Raw genomic sequence first — 21,664 nt, forward strand, 5'->3', positions numbered from 1 at the left:
TAAGCTTTTACGAAGCACTTTTCTTAAAACAATCTTATAAGGGAAGCAGTACAAATGATTTGGGTCTCATTTTATAGATGAAGAATCGGAGGCTTAGAAAAGATGTAAGTAAAAGTGGGGCAGCTAAGTGGCATAATGTATAGAGCACTGGGCTTATAATCAGGAGGATTCATCTTTCTGGGTTCAGATCTGGCCCAGATACTAGCTGTATAATCCTGGACAAATCGCTTAACCCTATTTGCCTCAATTTCCCCATCTGCAAAATGAGCTGGAGAAGGAAATGACAAATCACTGTAGTTTTTTGCCAAGAAAATCCCAGATGGGAACACAAAGAGTCATCATGAGTAAAAATGACTCAAAAATAACAAAAAAAAAGTAATTAACCCCAGATCTTCTATACCAAAATCCTATATACATTTTCTACTATGTCATGCTGTTTTTTGATAAATACTTATACCCTGATTAAATTATCATCTTTTAAATAATCAAAACTAAACAGTGTTCAGTCTAGGTGATTATAAATGCTGTGAGACAAAGCTCTTTGAATTAAAATCAAATGCAAAATCAAATACTTTGAGGAAATTAGTATGGGGTGTGTTTTTTTTTTAATGTTACTATCACAGCTGTCTGTCATTGACATTGAGGGTGTTCTCTCTCATCTGGTTTGTTTTTTAGAACTCCCTCCCAGAAGAATCAAAGTACTTGGTAGTGTGGCTTGTAATATGAGACCTCATTCAGCCCTCTCTATGTTAGCAGCCACAGCAAAGATGCACTCTAAGTACACACTAAATGGGCATCTTGGCCCAGGAAATGGTAACATCAGCAGCAGAGGCAGCATCTTTGACTATGAAGGGCAATGATATAAATGGGTGTTCAGACAGGGGAGTACAGCATACTTTACTCATCTTCTACTAGCATGCCAGAATGGAGAGATGATTACTTAATGTCCATTTCCTCCTAATTCTGTGATATTTCTTCTAGATGGCCTATTTGCATTTGTCTTATGGAGCACCAGTTCCCCATATATTTCGGCATCTCACCCCAATGTCACTCTGCTTTGGATAATGATTGCTAGGGAATGTCTTCTAAATAGATTTGAGCACAGGTTGATTTGAAACTCATACCATTCTCTCAGATAATAAATTTACCATCATAGCCTGGACTTCAGTATTTTTGTCTATAAAATGATAGCACAGGAATCACTAGATCTAAAATCCATTAGAGAAAACAGTATTCAAAAGGTTTCAAGATGAAATTTAATAGGAAGAAATCTCAAGTCTTATATTTAAGTTCACAAATAGAAAAGAGAATGAACTGGTTTAAAAAACTCGATGCACATTCCATGTTGGGGAAGGGACTGGCTATAAACTAGCTTAATATGAACCTACAGTATGATACAGTTGCTAAAATAATCTAAAATTAGAATGTGTTAGTATGAGTATTATACCCAGATAAGGCAAGATAATTGTCCCACTGGATGCTATGTTTGGTCCTAGGTACTATATTAAATGGGGTAGTCTCTGAAGACTTCAAGTTGAAGGAAGGAAGGAAGGAAGGAAGGAAGGAAGGAAGGAAGGAAGGAAGGAAGGAAGGAAGGAAGGAAGGAAGGAAGGAAGGAAGGAAGGAAGGAAGGAAGGAAGGAAGGAAGGAAGGAAGGAAGGAAAGCAGACAGTTATTAAATGTCTACTGTGTTTAACACAATACTAATTATCTTATTTTATCTTCACAATGATACTGTTATTACCCCCATTTTACAGTTGAGGAAACTGAAGTAGATAGAGGTCAAGTAACTTTCTCAGCATCACTTCTTAAATAGGAAGTTTCTGATAATGAATTTGAATGCAGGTCTTCTTGAGTCAAAGTCCACTGCTATATCTACTCTGCCACTGAGCAGTAGAAGGACATCTGGGAGGGATTAGTTTGAAACACAAAGGAAATGAAAAATCTACCTAAGGAGCAGTGTCACAGATGTCACCAAAGAGAAGTATGACAAGAAAAGAAGATGTCAGTCACCTAGCAAGAGAGAGGTCCCCAATGTACATGACAATATCAATAAATCTAAAGAAAGAGACCAACACCTCAGGGGAATCATCTGGAAAATTTTTTTTTCAAAGATGTGTACACAAGATCCCACCAAAATACATGGATCAATTGTGACCTTCATCAATGGAGAGAGGGTCCACATGGATGAGATCACGTGTCTTTTATAAATTACAAGAATTAGCAAATTGGACTATATCTACAGCAAAGGATCCTAAATGATGAAACTTATAGAAATTATGCCATAGGGATAATGGTCGAAGGAACTGGGAACACTGAAGCCTGGAAAAGAGAAGACTTTAGGAAGACAATCTTATTGTATTCAAATATTTGAAGAACTGTCATGTGAAGTAATGATTAGACTAGTAGCTCCACAGGGTAGAGCAAGAATCAATAGCTATAAGTCACAAGAAGATTTTAGTTTAATATCAGGAAGAACTTCATAACTATTAAAGATGTTCATAAATGAAATTGGATGCCTTGAAAAAATGCCACTGTCACTGCAAATGTTCAGACAAAGCTGAGCAACTTTCTATTAGGGATTTTATGGAGAGAATTCCTACTTTAGATGGGAGGATCAACCAGATGGTTTTTTTAAGTTACTTCAGATTTTGATTCAGTGATCCCAAAGGCAGCTAGGTGGCACAGAAGATAGAGCACTGGAATCTTGGAGTTTGGAAGACTTGAGTTCAAATACAACCTCAAACAGTTCCTAGCTGCTGTGTGACTTGAGCCTCTGGACAAGATACCTAACCTCTGCTGGTCTCAGTTTCCTCATTTGTAAAACAAGGGAAATAATACCAGCTACTTCCCAAGGTTGCTGTGAGGATTAAATGAGATCATATTTGTAAAATACTTTACAAATCCGTTACCTCTTTGTAAATGCGAGCTATTGTTTTTATTATCCTATGATTTGATCTCTCTCTGGTTTTCCATTTTGTATTGTCTAATCAGAAATCTGCCATTTTGCTTATACCTCAATCAGATCAGTCATTATGTATAAAAAGTGGGCATTTTCTCATGTGATGTAACTGAGAGGGCCTTAAATATTTCCTAGTGTGGCCCTGCTACACTATCTAAAATTCCACCATTGGAAATAGATTCCTTTGGGTCTATTACATATCTATTTTTTATTAAAATGCAAATACCCCTAGGAGGGAAGGTATATTTAGCTCTTATAGTTTACTAACACCTAATCAGTTTATCAACTATGACTTTGAAAAAAGAGAAGAGAAATCACAGTGATCAGAACAACAGAAAATACATTTTCTTTACTGAAAAGGGGATTGAAGGTTGGATGTGGGTCATGGAATACTTCTTGAGGAAGTCAAGCAAGCCCATGGTAAGAAATTTGTCAAAGTATAAGGGAAGAAGGAGTATCTGCTTTATTCTGGGTTGCAAGAACCAGGGGAACAGTATCAGAAAATAGAGGTAAGAGGTCACCAACACCCACTGCACAGTTTTGTCTAGAACTAACTTTTACTCCTAGCCATGTTTCTACTTTTGTTCTGTCTCCCAAAGAAGCTGTGGATGCTCATTGGTCCTTCATTTCATTCTAGTTTTCGCTTTTCCTTCCAAAGTACTAAAAGATTGCTTTCATGAGGCATAACCCATTGTGATACAATCATATGATCCATGTGACCCAGTTCTCAAGGCAAAAGAAAACCCAAATTTGCCTTTTTCCATTCTTCCTCACATTATCACTAAGGTCTGGTTGTTCTCCAATCTCTTGGGGGTGGCAAAGCGGCCACTTTAATCATATTAAAATATTGTTATGAGACATGTTTAATAACCAGCAAATGTAATGAGTTCTTAGATCTGAAAATGGAGGGTTTAGTGCCAATTAAATGGCTGCTCATTATCTATCCCTACATTTTAATGATAGATGTGTCTATTACTTAAAAAGTAGAGGTTATGCACAGAAATGCTGAGAATAAATGATGGGGGCAATGCAAAAAGGTTACAGACAATGTTATATATATATATATGAGATACTATGCAAAAATATCCTGGTAATAGGAACTCCCTTGAAACAAAGGGTGGAAAATTGGGGGAGTAGGCAGGAGCCTCCCTTCTCATTAGGAAAAGGAAGCTGAGAAGAGTCCAGGAACAAGAATAAATAGATCACTGGAGCAATGGGTGTATTATGCACCCATTCCATCAAAATGGCAGTCAGCCCAAGGGAATCCAATTTCCTTAGCAGAAAGGAATATTAGAAAATGTTTCTTCCAATCTCTTCATTTTTTAGATGAAGAAACTGAAGTCTGGAGAAGGTAAGGTCTGGATTTCCTCATCACACATCCAGTATATTTCAGTACTACACCTAAAATCCAGTTCTCCCACCTCTCACTCCAGTCATCTTTCCCAATCAGAGACATATCATTTGTGTATGTATTGCCAAGTTTTGCAGATGTAGAATATAGAGAGGGCAGAGCCTAAAGGGAAGACCTCCATGCATATTTTCCATTGCATATGAAGAGTGAATAAAAGGAAACATCTATTATATAATAAGAATACCTACCATTCCCCAAGTTTCAAGATTTTCACATAGCAGGAGATCACATAAATATTTTACTTGATTTTATTTCATTCAACATGAAAAAAATATGTAGATTATTCCTTCTGTAAGAAAAACTTTTGCAAAAATGAATAATCTGACACTTTACAAAAATGAGTTTGTGTAAAAGAGTTTCCTGAAAGCATGTCTAACTAACAGTTCCTCCAAGGGCAATTAAGCAGTTGGTAACAGCTCAGGAACTATGTGACAAAAAAAGGAGGATGGGAAGGATCAGAGAAATTTTAAAAATCTAAATATTAAGATTGATCTTGATTAAAGAACAACCAATAATGAAGATATGAAGAAATAGCAATTTCAGCAATAATAATGGGAGCCAGTTGGAGAATCATTTTATAATTTAAAAGTTTTATTTTGGGACTCCATAAATTCCATAAAAGGGGGTCCACTTATAAAATGAACTACTCTTTACTTAAGGACAGAAAGTTCTTAACACAGGGTCTGGTCTGATTTCTACAGCAGGTTTTTGGTATGGCTTGGTTTTTGCCAGAAGGTGCATTGAAAAAGACAGCTTAAAGCTTAAAATGAAACTAAACTTTTGGGACATCTTATATTTCCAAATGTGGCCAAATGCCCCCCCCCAAATAAACAATAGGATGAGCTCTTGAAAATAGTGAAGTGACATTAGAAGTGACATTCAAATTTTGACTCTGCTCCTCACAAACTGGGCAACCTTGCACAAGTTACTGTACTTCTCCTGGTTTTAGTATCCTCATCTATAAAATGCTCGTGTTAAAGGATGTTGATCAATCAATCTATCAATCAGTCACGGTCCCTTCAATTTCCAAGACAAACTTGGAAATCCTCTCCCCCCATGTGGCAATCTTTGTGAAAGATTAAGGTGGAGGTGAAGCCAAGCCTAGCATCTAAAAATACAGACAGAGAAGTTCAGGAGGGCCCACCCCAATGTCTAACTATAACAAAAGTTCATTCTTATCCCTTCTGGTAACCCACAGGAATGCCAAAAGGTGTCCAAGGAACTCTGACACTTCCATGGTCCTAGCATTTCTGCTGAGCATCACTGCCCCTCCTAACATCCCAAGGAATAGGCAAAGCACAGAGAAAACCTTTGGTCCAATTTCAAAATAATAGTATTTAAAGCAGGAAAAGAACTTGGAAGTTAGAACCTATTTTGTAGTCCTCTGGTTTAGAACCACCAGATTAAACAACTTCCAAGTCTTCATGTGTCTTACTTGCCTGATGTGAAACAATGAATAATAACAGCTAGTATTTATATGGTGCTTTCAGATTTGCAAAGCACTTTACAAATATTATTTCATTTGTTCCTCGCAATCCTAGGAGGTAGGTTTTACAGATGAGGAAACCGAAGCAGAAAGATGTGGAGTGATTTGCTCAAGGTCACATAGGGAGTTAAGTGTCTAAGGTCAGATTTAACCTCAAATCTTTCTGACTCTGGGACCAATGTTGTATCTTCTGGGCCATCTTACTAGTAAGGGACAGAGACAGGGTTTTACTTCCTCCTGTACCCTTTGAGCCTTTTTGTATCTCAAGGCAGAGCAGTCTCCTAAAGGAAGTCAGGTCTGAAAGCAAAGGTAGATAGATGCTGGGAGGTTTCTCCAGTCCTCACAGCAGCCCTGGATGTGTGGGCCAGGAGGGTCAGGTAATCACACAGTCACTTAGTTGTTTGATTGGGCTGGCTGTATCTCTTAGGGAGTCCATCAGGAAGAAAAGTGATACACCCCAGTGCAGCAATGTCAAACGGCATCAGAGAAGGGATCCATCATGGGAATTACTTTTAGGCCTCCATTTTTATGGCCCAGCAAGGACTACACAAGCTCTCTTGGAGCACAAAGGAGCTGTCCCAGTTCTCTGGGCTGTCCTAATAGGACTCGGCCTGGGTGCAGGTTCCATTCACTGAGCACAAGTTAGAAAAATGTTGTACTTCACTTCCTGTTTGGGATCTCATGCATCATTTTAGATGCCCTTGCCCCATCATAATATTAACATTGGTTTTCCAAACAACAACAAAGAAGACAGATGTGTTTGTGTCATTTCTGACTCAAAAGCAGAGACTGGGTTTATTGGGAAATAAAGAGTTGGGTGACGGCGAACTGCAGTAACTCTGAATATACCTTCATTGTGTATTGCTGACATTCTTCATGCTATTATTAAGAAGAATTCATTTCTTATTTTTCAGAAAGAAGGGGAAATATATTTGAGAGTATTGAGCAGCATAGAGCCAATAATTGTCATTTTACTAATGATTTGGTTTAGCGTATCTGGGCACTTCTGATGATATATCTTTAAAACTAAATATTAGGACCCATTTTTAAAATTATTTGTTAAGGAAATTTGTCAAAGAAGGGATGGACTCAAGGTGCATAATGAGTCACATTTTTTGAACATAGCCAGTATAGAATTTGTTTTACTTTCCTATGCATATTTATTTCAAGGGTTTTGTTTTTCTTTTTCTTTTCCCTTCATTTTATTGGAAGGGTAAAGAAAATAAGAAGAAAAATTAGGTTGTTGTTATTTTTAAAAATAAAATTTAAACTTATTAAGGAATAGAAATATATTCTAAATTATTATAACTATGAATAATAGTTAATCTGTTGCCAATCTGTTTACCTTCAAATTATCTCCAGTGTATATCTCCTTCACCCCTCTGAACCCGCTACCACCCTGATTCACACTCTCATCACCTCAGGCCTTGCCTATTACAAAAGACAATTTTTTCCTCCCTGCCTCAAGTCTACCCTCCAGTCTAGCCTCCTTTCAGCCATCAAATTAATTATGCTAAAAGACAGATCTGACTACATCCCCATCACTTCCTACCCCACCTCATTCAGTATCTCCAGTAATTCTCTATAGCCTCAAGGAACCAAAAACATTCTCTGTCCCTCCTAATCTGCCCTCCTCTATCTTACTCACCCCCAATTACTCTGCCCCTAGATAAGCCCTCAGCTAGTTCAAAGACTTGGCAGTAGAACTTCATGGACACAGTAAGCCTCAAGAGGCATCATCCCAGCATGACATTTAATTCAATTGAATTCAGCATCATTTATTAAGCATCTACTATGTGCCAAGCATCATGCTAAGTGTTGGGGATACAAGAAGAGGCAAAATACAGTCCCTGCCCTCAGTGGAGCATACACTTTAATGGAGGACAACATGGAAATCAATATAAGCACAACAAGCTATATTCAAATAGGAAATAATCAAAGAAAGGTATTGGAATTAAGAGAAGCTAGAGAAGGTTTCCTGTAGCAGATGAGATGTTAGATGGGAAATATAGGAGGCCAGTAGATGAAACAGAGGAGGGAGAACATTCTAAGCATGAGAGAGAAAATGTCAGAACCAAAAGTTGGAGTATCTTGTTCATGGAGGAGTCAGAACCAGGTCACTGGATGGAAGAGGATCTTTCCTGGAGTAAGGTATAACAAGACTGGAAAGGTAAGAGGGGGTTAAGTTATGAGGGCCTTGAAGGCCAAATAAAGGATTTTGCATCTTTTCCTAGAGGCAATAGTGCATAGATTTTGGGACTTGGAATTAGGAGGACCTGGGTTTGAATGTTACCTCTGACACTAGCAAGCTCTGAGATCATAGGAAAGTCACTTGGCTCTCTGAGACTAAGCTTCTTCCTCTGTAAAATAGGAATAACAATACTAGTATTGCCTAACTCAGAGGATTACTGGGAGGGTCAAAGGAGCTAAATACATTTGAAGTGTTTTATAAAATTTAAAATTCTATTAAAATGCCAGCTATCTGAATATTTACCTTGAAAATAATATTTTTTCCAGGACTGTTTCATTTTCTTTGTATCTCTAGCTCCCACAACACAGCCTGGTACACATAAGGGAGTTAATACTTATGGAATGAATAGATGAATTCCAGTTCATGCCCTAGCATCAACTTCTCCTTCTCTGCTTTCTAGTCTTGACCTCAGCGTATCAGCCACAGCCCATCCTGCCCATCCCACCTCCTCAGATCTTTCTCCAGCTTATGAGGCTACCTCAGTCTGTCCTTGAGATGAGCCCCTGACAGTTCACTAGCCTGCTTGTCATTTCCTGGCTTTGAGGCAGTGCCCTTTGTTCCACCACTCCCTACAAGTCATCACTTGTGATTACTCAGCTCCAAAAACTGTCTATATCCACCATCCAACAGTTCACTTTATTCTGGTGACCTCTCGGTTGCCTTCCATCAATGAGTCATGGTCCATTTCTTACTGAACAGAAGCAGGAAATCCTTATTCCTCATCAGAAACAAAGCCTGTCATACTCATGAATGTTCTCATGATTTGGGTGGGAGGACGGGAAGAAGGGAAGAGAACACACATTTATATAGTGCCTACTATGTGCCAGAAACTGTGCTAAATACTGGGGAAAACATATAGGAAAAAGAAAGATTTGCCCTTAAGAGTTTATAATGTGGTAGAAGAAGACACATATAAAAGGAAACTGGAAGGAGGGATAGATGGAGAGGAGGCACAGTAATAACATATCTAATACTTCCTAACATTCCTTTGAGCTTTGCAAAGTGCTTCCCTTCAAACAACCCTGTTAAGTATCTAGTAGCTAAAGTCATCATATTGTCCATGAGAAACAGAAGGGTGTAACAGGACAGCCTTAGAGTCAGGGACACCTGGTTTCATGGTCCACCTATGGCATAGACTAGCTATGTGATCATGGACAAGTCACTGAATACCCCAGGCAACTGGCTTAGAAAAAATGGTACTAAGCAGTTGGTTCCCACCACAGTGGAATTATAGATTTTTAAAAAATTAAATAAGTTGCTAAACTGTGTCCATAAAAACACATGTGATATTTAGGAATGGTTCTAAAGAAAAATGATTTATAAAGTAGTTTCAGTATATCATATATCCACAGTCAGGATCACATAAGATTTGGTACCTTCTGCTATTAGCCAGAGGAAATCTTGGAATACAAGGTTCCAAAGGCAAACCATAAGGAATTTCAACCAAAAATAATTTATCCTGCAAAGCTGAGTATATATCCATGTGGGAGGAAAGAGAGACCTTTAGTGAAATAGGGAAGTTTCAAGCATTTCTGATGAAAAAAGTAAAGCTGAGTAGGAACTTTGGATTATAAAGGCAAGAGCCAAAAGAAACCCAGAAAGGTAAGTTTATGAGCAGATTTGAAGGGACAGTATGATGATGCAATGTTAATATTCTAATAGAAGAGAAATAACAAGTGTCCATAGGTCCAAAAACCTAATTTAATGCATTCAAATGATATTGAGAGAAGAAAAAGACAGAGGGTCTCCAAGAATTGCATTTAAGAGTTTTAGAAGAATAAGAAAAAAGTAGAGCTCAAAGGAGGGAGAAGAAAAAGGAAATTGCTATTTCTCATAATGGACATGTATGCAACAAATAAATAAACATGGAAGAAGAACAGATGGGAGTGAACATCAGGTAATCCTCACTTTTATCTGAAACAGACAAAGGAGAGTTGAATACACAAAACATATGCAAATAGTTTGGTTTGGAAATATATTAAATTCAACATCGAAGTAAGTGGGGCTAAAGAGAGAGATGATTATGAGGAAGTATTAGACTGGGGAGGAAATAATGCCAAGCAAAACTGACTACCCAATCTCAAAGAGGGAATAAATAGGAAAAAAGGAGAAATAGTAAATGAGAGGAAATGCCCATAACTTGGGTAATGGCTGCACAAATTGGGATATATTATATTCAAACATTATTGTTCTATATAAGAAGTAATACTATTTCAAAGAATCTTGTGAAGAATGGACTGAGTCAAAGTAAAATGAAGAGAGTCAGAAAAATAATTTGTACAATCACAACGTTATAAAGAAAAATGACCTTTAAGGACAAGAATTCTGATCAAAGCAATGACTGACCAATGTATTGGGCAGACCTATGACTAATCATGTTTTTCATCACTTGACATAAAGGAGGTGGGCTTAAGGTGCAGAATAGTTTGGACATTGTGGACTTGTTTTTCTTGACTCTTCTTATTATATCACAAAGTCCTCCTCCTTCCCATCCTACCTCTGTTTTTAAATTGGGGAAGGTAGAGTTTGAAAAAGGTAGGGCTAGCAATGGTAATGAAAAAAGAGAGCCATTGAAAGATTTTTTAATGCACAAAAGAAAATTGAAATAAATTCAAAAGTAAGCAGAGATAAAGAAGTAACTTGAAAGTAATGTGGAATTTATTACATACTTTTTAAAAGCAAGTATATATCCATAGTTTCATTAACATATCATCTTCTTTTGTGCTCTGCTGTATATATGAAAATGTTCTTTTTGATGTTTAAATTCAGAATAAAAAAGTAAAACTAAGAAATGAAATTGAATTCTGTGAAATGTTTTGATCAAGGTTGTTCCTCCTTCTTTAGGTGAATAGGTATTAGTCCTACTTCTTGGCAGAAATGAGGGGTTATAAGTTTGGAACACTGCATATAATGTCATAACTTTCCAAAGTGTCACTTAGTTTTGCTGAATTTTTTTTTCTTTCTCTTTTTGGAGTTTTGTTGTTGTTGTTATAAGGGATGGCTCTTTAATAAGAGGAGCTCAGGATTTGTTTAGAAATGTAGGAGATGTAAAAACAAAAGATAACAATATTTAAATCCACTGTCTTTTATGAAGACAAGGATGAAACTTACTAGGACAAACAAATATTTTGCTGTAGTCATGTCCATGAGCACAGTTTCTTGCCATTGTTAGGAGAGAATGAAACAACAAACACAAACCAACAAAAACCAAGAGTTATAAGTTCTGATTCTGATCAAAGCAATGTGTATAATGTGAAAACAAAATTGAGGGAGATTGGCATGCTGAGAAAATGGCATAATCAAAGGAAATTTAGGAACCAGCTACCCCATCAGAGAACAAGAAGTACATTAGCTTCAACAATTTAACACTATACAAGAGAAAAAAGACAACCATCAGAGTGAGAAAAAGATAGGAAAAGGATCCAATTACCAAACTTCAAAATGATAGCATAGTAAGGTTCAAGGAAACTTTCTTCAGTCTCAGCTAGTGCACCCAGAATCCTCCCCTGGACTAAAGAAAGCAAATAAAAAGTAGTCACCCTGACCTCTTCAGGATCAGAGAACTTGTCCAAACTTGGTGATCTGAGGGAACAGAGAATAGAAAAAGAATATGAAGAGAAAAGAGCATAGGAAGCCTGAGGAAGGGCACAGAAATGATAAATCTACAGAAGGTTAAAAAAATTAAAAGTGTGTTAATAGCAAGGACAACAAGGAATAGTCAACAGAGTAACTGATAAAGGCATATAAAAGTTGACTTGGGAGGCGAATTTTATAATGAAAAAAAAATCTTAGTTAACAAATACTTTATAACTAAGAAAAAACTGCACCAAAATCTCCTGAGGAAAGCAAGTTATTACAACAATTTTCCCACATAAACAACAATAGAAAAATAGCAAGAAAATTCAGAATTTTTTGGAAAAAAAAGATAAAAAAATAAAGCAAAAATATGAGAGAAATAAGGACAGAAATCATAGTCAATAAAATAAATCAATAAGACAAACAGGAAAGTAAATAATTTAGAACAAAATATAAAGGTAATTTTTTTTTCAGAAAAAAAGAAAATGAAAGAATTATTCTGCAAAATTCCAGAGGCAGAAGGGGAAATAATGAATCAAAGTCAAAAAACAAAGCTGGAATCATAGATGAGAATTCTACAAGAATACAGGAAAGTTCCACTAAATAAGAATGCTGAAGACAGAATGCAGAGTGATCATCTAAAGATCATAGGCCTTTCAGAAAAACATAAACAAAATAATGCTAAATGCCGTATTTCAATAACTCATCTAGGAAAATTTTCCAAGAAATACTGGAAGCAAACAAGAAAGTACAGACTGAAAGAATACATACTTCAACAGAAAAAAACTCCCAAATTTAACTCACTAATAAACAATGTAGCCAAAATTCAGAATTACAGCATCAAACAACATATTTTTCAGGAAGGAAGGGGGGCAAAACTTTCCCATTGCAAAACAAATCCAAGAAAATAACAAAAAAATCAAAGGAAGAATTTAAAAACGATGTTCTGAAAAGCATATCTTACACAGCTGAATAAAAGGAAATAATTGAATACTCAGAAAAAACAAAGGATTCAAGTCATTTCTTCAAAAATCAAAGATAATCAGAGTATTCAACATGCAAACTGATGAAACAATACTAAGTATTACTTTCATGTAACAATGAACATCTAAGAAGCAAAATGTTTTCATGTAGGCAGTGCTAACCACTTTGGGAAATCTTTTTTGTTCATTTGTTTTATCTCAAAAAGAACTCACATATTATTAAAGACAATAGGAACATCACTGGACTAAAGAATTTAAGAAGGAAAAACACAATGAGAAAAATCTGGTGGGGAATAGGAGCATTTTTTTTTTTATTTTAGAGGCAAAAACTCTCATCCTCTTATTAGTTATAGGTACAAGCAAAATTCAGAGGAGCTCCAGGAGAGGAGAGGAGAGGATGGAACAAGGGATGCCCAGTATAAGAGTAGTCAGAATATGAGAAGGGAGCTGGGTAAGAGGCTTTCAGTTTCTCCCTGTTTCATTGTAGAGGAAGAATAAGGTTAGAACATCAGGGAATAGATTACAGAAAAAGGAATGGGAAATGTGTCTCTCCAGCAAGAAGGGCAAACTCTAACAGCATCAAGAAGCCATCACACAAAGTCAGGAGAGGGTGAAGCAGGGGACTTTCAATGAATTCTGCTGAGAGTGATTGTATTCTCTATGAGGTCAATTTTTCCAAGATGGGCTTGTACATATAGGTACTAACTCCCATTAGGTAGTGATAATGGTAGGGATCCTGGAGGGGCACAACTAATAGACGTTTAAAAGAGAGGATGCCATGACAATAAATGAGACAGGCGACAGGGGATACAAACCACTTCCCCCCGAATCCTGCTGCCTCTGCCAAGAATTAACCCTCCTGGGAATAGATTCGAGGGTATTTAGAATAGTAAATGAGGAAGAAAACTATATGTTGCAGAGAAGGCACTGCTAAAGGGACATTGCTCATCTGGAAATTACACTAATGAAATCGCAGGTCCAGTCCAAATACATGTTATAAATATTTTAATAAATGTAACATATAACATCATACATGTGTTACACATGTGTTACACACAGTATTATATTGCCATGTCTGTTATATAGTGCATATATAATTTGTATATTGCACATATATTTATATGTGTGCATGTATATATATATACTATCACTATTTTTATATATATATATATACTAATCACTATTTAGGTGAGGGAATTATATATATAATTCCTGCATATATATATTCCCATACATATATATATAATTCCTGCACATATATATATTCCCATATATATATATATAATTCCTGCATATATATATATATTCCCATATATATATATATATATATAATTCCTGCATATATATATATAATTCCTGCACCTAAATAGTGATTTACTAAAAAGGATTTGAGATTATTTTTGCCTCTAACATACTAATTCACTTCTTGATTCTACTCTCCTAGAGATTTTTCTGATGAGACCTTTTGCTTTCTTAGATTTCCTAGCCCTTTAATGTTCTTATTGCCTTCTCTCACATAATTAATGGGTTTTTAAGGGAAAAATCAAACAGTAAACAAAAGGGCTCCCTAAATCCATTTCCTTGCCTGGTCCTAGTATACATTATACATAGTACAATGAAAAGAATGTTGGCTCTAGTCAGAAGAGTTGAGTTGAATCCCACCCATCCTGCTACTATGCAAGACCTTGGACAAGTAACTTAATCTCCAAATGCCTCAGTTTAGTCTTATGTAAAATAAGAGGATTGAATTATAAGGCCTTAGAAGACCTTTCTGGCTCCAGCTCAACAATCGTATTATGAACCAATTAATAAAGGAAAATGAAGAAAATGTATAAACAAAAATGGAAATTAAAGAATATACGAATGTCACAGAACAATTCATGGAAACAACAAATAATTGTGTTCAAAATAAAGATAAAAATTAAACCACATACCAAAACTTATAGCACACAACTCTCATTCAGTTCAGTCCTCAGAGAATGTTTTTCTCTCTGAAAACATAAATAAAATGGAAAAATTTTGAATTAATGAGTGGATTGTGTATTTAGACAATAAAAAGTAACAAATTTGCTATCTTAAAATAAGTTCAAAAGTAGATATCTTTAAAATTAGAAAATAAAGCAATTTGAAAAATCATAGAACTCAAACTACTAAAAGCAGATTTTAAAATGACAGCCAAATCAACAAAAAATAATTAAATGACCAAAATAAAAAATATGAATTCACAACAAAGGAGAGAAAAGATAATCATCACAATTAAATGCTAACAAAACTGAGAAGGGAAATAGATGAGATTTCACAAAAATATAAAATATTCAAGGTAGTAAAATTAAACCAGAAATCCTAAATTACTTGATTTCAGAAAAACAAATCAAGAAAACCATAACCGAATTGTCAAAATGTGTGTTTGTGTGTGTATATATATATATATGTATATATATACATATATATATATATATATGTGAGGGGGGGAGTTGGGTGGTACTTAGACCATATGGATTCACAAGTGAATTCTATAAAATATTTAAAGAATACTTAATTCATTTCCAAAAAATTCTCAAAAAAACAGACAAAAGATGACTATTTCTATGAATAAAATGCCTTGATAACTAATCTAGGGAGAAGTAAATCAAAGGATGAGAACAATAGATCAGCTTTACTAATTAATTTGAGAGCAAAAATTTTAAATGTCTTTGTAAGACATCAGAAATATATTAAGAAAATAATTTATTGTTACTAATATAGATTTATACCAAGGATTTATGGATTGTTAAAAACTGGAAAAAAAACAATGAGCATCACTAATTATATCAACAACAAAAACAATACTAAAGGTAGCAAACGTCGAAAAAAATTATTTCACAAATGTAGAAAAAAAAGTCCTTGACAAAACTCACCCCCATCCACATTGCTTCTGGTGTTGTCTTTGGGGCCAGACAGAACAAAAATAATATTCCATGAAACAACACTTCAAATTCTTTAAAAAGAGCCATCATATTCTCTCCAAGTTCATTCTTTTCCAGGCTAAAACCATTTCCTTCAACTGATCCTTGACCCTCTTGGTCACTTTCTTTTGGATGTGCTCCAGTTTGGCAGTATCTTTTCTAAAGTGAAAGACTCTGCATGGAACGCAATATTCCAGATGTAGACAGGACAGAACACAATAGGACCATTACATTCAATGTTCTGGCTTCTATTCCTTGTACACAATTGACAAAAATTAAACTTTCAGTCCACTAAAACTTCCAGATATTTTTTTTTCTTCACTTTCTCTATCCTGAACTCATGTAATATTTTTGGAAGCTATGTCAGATTTTATATTTCTTTCTATCATTGAATGAACCTTTTGACATTCAAGAGTGAATACTGAATTTTCTGAAAAGTATGCCCTCTTTTTCACTGCTAAGGACTTAACATTTTCTTTACACTAATTTTCTAAACAATTGCTTTGTGTGATCTACATCATGATGTCTCGGTTGTTTTAGAGCATATTGCATTTGAGAGTACTAAAATGGACTTGAGTTGTTCTCATTCACACATTTATCAGGAAGCTGGGCTATTCTTATTATTTATTATTTCCATATCATTATTCCAGAATCAGAATGACTGTCAAATTGTCACAAATAAGACTTATCATTGATTATAATAATAGGTAATATTTAGATAAAGCATTGGGATTTGCAAAGCATTTTATACACATTATCTCCTTTTGTTTTCAGAAAAACCTGGGGAAGGAAGTGCTATTAATGTTCTGATTTTAGAAAATGGAAAATTAAGACAGAGATTAAATGACTTGCCTAAGGTCACTTTTTTAGGAAGTATCTGAAATTTGAACTCAGATCGTTCTGACTACAAGTCTATCATTCTATACATTGTGCTATCTAGACGCCTATCTGTTAAAAAAAAAAAGGATAACAACAGAGTTCCCTTAGTTCATAGCATCTTTCTTTTGTCCTTGGAACTCCTATCTCCCAATGTGCTGGGATACAGCCAAATTTCCTCCTTCCTATTCCTTTAAGGCAACCCCTTTTTATCATGACACATGACTACACAGAGGGAATTTCCCTGCTTCCAAGGGGATCCCTTTACCACTAAAAGGAATTGTAGGAGGAGTCAGAGCCCTAGCACAATGAAATTCAGCACTCCTAAGGAAGTTTTAATTCCTAGTGGCTAATTGCCACCTGGCATCCATTCACTAGCATGACACCAGGTCATTCTAAATATAATGGCTTCGAAGCCATTGTATTTTTTAATCTATTAAATTAGAACATATTTCCTAAATGCATTCCAGAGCAATAATTATAAGAGCAATCATAAATATACCTGAGGCATGGTAGGTCAGAAGCTTCCTCTTCATATTGGAAGGTATATTTACTATAGATCTTTTCTCAAAATCCTTTCTAGACTTTGTTATTAGCTCTATATATGTGGATATGTATAATATATATATATATACATATAGGTTTGTATGTGGTATGTTTTGAGAGGGACACAGAGACAGAGACAGAGACAGAGACAGAGAGACAGAGAGAGAGAGAGAGAGAGACAGAGAAAGAGAGACAGAGACAGAGACAGAGAGAGACAGAGAGAAAGATGAGAGAGAGAAAGAGAGAGAGAGACAGAGAGACAGAGAGAGAGAGTCAGTTAAATTTCCATGAGAACTGACACAGCAACAAAAGCCAAAGGTTTTATCCATGGGAGTGGAACCTGGAACCCAAGTTTCTTGACTCCCAGTCAAATGCTCTCCCTATTACACCTCTGTACCCCACAAATCAGATAGGTCCCATCAGGGTGGAATAGCTGATCAAATTGTAGCAAAGAAATGAAATATCATTGCATTATAAGAAAAATGAAAATTTCAGAGAAAGTCAGGAAGACTTGTATGAACTGATGTAGAGAGAAGAAAGTCAAACCAGAGCCATAATAGTCACAATGATTACAATAATATAAACAAAAACCAATTTTAAAAGGCAGCTGAACTTGGGTTAATTGCCACCGCCAACATTGGTTCTAATTAACAGAGAACAGAAAACTTTCTCCTTTCAGTAGAAGTCAAGGGCAAGGATGGTAGTAGGAGAGGAGATCTATGGCGCTTTACTAATACAATGTAAGATGTAGTCATTTTCTAAGAAGATGGGGTTTCATTGCACTGAAATTATAATGAAGGGTTCAATATGTGTGTGGGGTTGGAGACTGTGATGTACAAAAACAAAAGACATCAGTAAAACCTTTTCCAAAGATAAAACTGTGGGCAAGGGAATGACAAAGCATCCTTCATTTTAAAATGCCTAAGCAGAAGGAAAGAGGATTTGCAATCCACTAGCACAGGCTGACAATAATAATAATAATACAATCAGGTAAATACTTCTATCCTCTTCCACAAATAATAAAAAGGTTTGAGAATAAAATTCAAAGCAGTGCCAGTTGACAGTAAGGTAACTCAAAAGCATATTTGTAGCAGGGAATATCCTGAAAAGTTTAACATTTAGGGTCCCAACCTCAGGTATAAGTAGTCCTGACTTTCTCATTCAACAAACTTTTATGAAAATGTCTTCTCTATATCTATCTCTATTTGAAGCCTTTAGAGAATATAAAAGAAGATCTTGTCCCTTCCTTCAGGGACATTGCACAATCTGATGGGAGTTGCTAGACTATCATACTTGAAACAATTAGAGGGCCACATGAGGCAGTGATCACTGAAATCAAGTTCTAAAAATAAAAGATGATAGCTAACAAATGTTTCCTTAAGTCAGGAAGGGTAGACTAATGCTGGCTGAGGTGACATTAAAACTAGTAAAATTATTTAATCTCTTTGGACCTCTGTTTCCTCATCTGTAAAATGAGGAAGCTCTAATATATCTTTTATAGTCTTTTAAAGAAGGCAGTTTAGTAAAAGTAGAATTTGAGATGGAACTTTAAGAAGTGGGGCAAAATGGGAGTATTAGTAGAAGTGATAGGGTCATCAAGACCTTTCTTAAAATCTCATGTTAGAGTCTAAAGCTGAGCAGTTCGTGGCTTCTCTGAAGCAGTAAGAATTTCTCATTTTTCCTTTAAAAATTACAATAAAAAAAAAACCTCTCTTAATTTGGGATTGGCATGGGTTGGTGCACGATGGAGAAGGAGATATGTTAGAAACTGTCCAAATGTAGGATAGAATATCTCTGGGGTGATAGGATCAAGAGATGGGAGAGACCTTGGAGATCACTGGATCCATCAACAGCACTTTAGAGAGGAGAGAAATAAAACTTAGAAGAGCTAAGGCACTTGCCTAAGGTCACACAGATCTAGGATTTGAACACAGGTCCTCTGACTCTAAATGTTGGGGTTTCCCCAGTACCCCACACTGGAGATAATAAGATCATTGAGTCTTTTTTCCATATTATTCATTTTTTGAAAGTGAAAACCAAAATCCACAACACATACTCAAGTAAACAATTGAAAAATCATATGCTTCCATCTGTATTCTGACTCCATCCATTCTTTTTCTGGAAGCCAATAGCTGTCCTAAGTCCCTCAGAATTGTCCTGGATCTTTGAATTGCTGAGAATAGCTAAGTCTATCACAGTTGATCATTCCTCAGTATTGCTCTTTCTGTGTACATTGTTTTCCTGGTTCTGCTTATTTTACTCTGCATCAGTCCATTAAAGTCTTTCTGCCTTTTTTGGAAATCATCCTGTTCATCATTCCTTAAAGCACAATAATATTACCTTCCACTGAGTCTTAACTCACTTATTCTGCAGATAAGAAAACTGAAACTGGGTGAGGATAAATGACTTGCAAAAAGTCATACAAGTAGTAAATGTCTGAGGTGGCAGAGGCCAACTTTTAACTTGTGAGGGATATTAAAGAAGGAATTACACTTCCCAGTTGTGTGACCCTGGGCAAGTCACTTGACCCCCATTGCCTAGCCCTTACCACTCTTCTGTCTTGGAACCATTATACAGTATTGATTCCAAGACAGAAAGTAAGGTTGTTTTTTTTTTTTAAAGAAGGAATTAATTTAAAATTTAAGTAATTTAAACTATGAGACCTCTGAGACCAAGAATTGTTTTCTGTTTGTTTTGCTTTTCTTAACATAGTGCCTGACAAATAGTAGGTGTTTAATAAATTCTTGGAATTTAATAAATTTATAATATTAATGTTAAATTATATATTAAAATGAATAAATATGCTTCTTAATAACATTTAACAAATGCTTGGAAGGAGAAAGGTAGGTGGCTTACTTACTTAGCCAAGGTCTAGAGACAGGAGATCTTGGATTCAAATCTAAAGAAAAAGAAGGAAGGAAGGAAGGAAGGAAGGAAGGAAGGAAGGAAGGAAGGAAGGAAGGAAGGAAGGAAGGAAGGAAGGAAGGAAGGAAGGAAGGAAGGAAGGAAGGAAGGAAGGAAGGAAGGAAGGAAGGAAGGAAGGAAGGAAGGATTAAGAATTAAGTGACCTTTAAGACCTCTCCAAATCCAAGATTCTGTGGTTCAAATTCTGTTTCTCTTTTGGCCAACAATCAACAAACAAGAATTATTAAGTGCCTACCCTGTACCAGGCACTGGATAGGTTCTGGGGATACAAAGACCAAAAACGTGAAGATTTTCAAGGAGCATTCCATAGAAGTGCTACCCCATAGAACAACCACATCTTTCATTTTATGAAATAATCCCCCACCACTCCCCATCTTTACTCTTGACCTCTAGCAAGAGGGTTATAATGTTCTTCCTCCTAAAGCACTTTTATACAATAGTATATATAAAAGTATGTATACAGAATAAATATGATTTATCTTAAACTACAAGTAGTAAGAAGGACACTAAGCATCTGATGAGATTCAGGAAGGGCTTCAAGTAGAAGATGGTGCTTAAGCTGTGTCAAGAGAGAAGTAATAGGATTCCAGGAGACAAAGGTGAAATGGTAGTGGCTTCTAGGGATGGGATGGGCAATTGGTACCACTTATTGCTAATATATAAGCATCGATCTATCTATATACATAGATAGGTAGATATAATTATATCCCGATTTCCTCCTTTTCCCATCCCCACACAAATACACACTTCGCTTCCTTCCTTGTAGCTCAATGGAGAAGACTGATTCAGGCAGCAAATGTCTTTTCTAAAAATCTCCTTCTTTCTTCAAAAAGCATCTTTTCCTTCAGACTAGATGCAATGCCAAAAGGTAAAGTTCTTGGAAGGTCAAATCATCAAGTATCATGGACAATAAAAATGTGATTGTAAAGGTGGCTCCATATTTCTCAGAGTTGGGCTTCCTGAGGAATCATCACTATTGCCTTTGCCAAAGACCTAAAAGTCAGCTCTGTTTTCACCTTTGCAGCAATTATTAATCTACTCCTGCTCAAGTTTCCATCCTTTCTAAATTGTCAACTTTTTGACCTCGCCATCTCCCAAATCAAATAGGGATCAATTAGAGTAATTTAGGAAAGCTCTACATAACATGGAGTGTTCAGTGGTTAAAATATAATTAGATATAATTGAGTACAAGTATTATGTAGTAAAATATTGCTGATCAGCTACACAGGCTTCCCCTTAGGATTTTATTTAAAATTTCACTGAACAGAAACCAATAGGAATATTTAACATATGAAAAACCTACAGGTGGATACAGTAGGATATAGGAAGTGAGGGGTAGGGAGAGGTGCAATGGGGCATAGTGGGAAGAGAATCAGCCTCAGCGCTAAAAAGTTGTGGGTTCAAATCCTGCTTCAGACACACACCAACTGTGTGAGCCTAAACAAATCACTTGGTCTTTTAGTTCTCTAGGTAATTCCCCAAGATTTAAGTTTCAGAGAAGGAACCAAGTTGTCCTAGTTGAGAAGGTTGGTTTTCTCAATTGGGAATTTGTCATAGCAATTTAACAAATAACAAATCTAGTCCCTATTACTATAATACAGTGTGAGGGGTTTCTCCTTAAACCAAGGAGCACTTCTTGTCTCCTGCATCCATGTACTAGGCAATGTGGGGAATATAAAGGAACTACTATATTCAATTTCTGA

The sequence above is a fragment of the Monodelphis domestica genome, chromosome 5, assembly GCF_027887165.1.
Source record: "Monodelphis domestica isolate mMonDom1 chromosome 5, mMonDom1.pri, whole genome shotgun sequence".
Classification (NCBI taxonomy): domain Eukaryota; kingdom Metazoa; phylum Chordata; class Mammalia; order Didelphimorphia; family Didelphidae; genus Monodelphis; species Monodelphis domestica.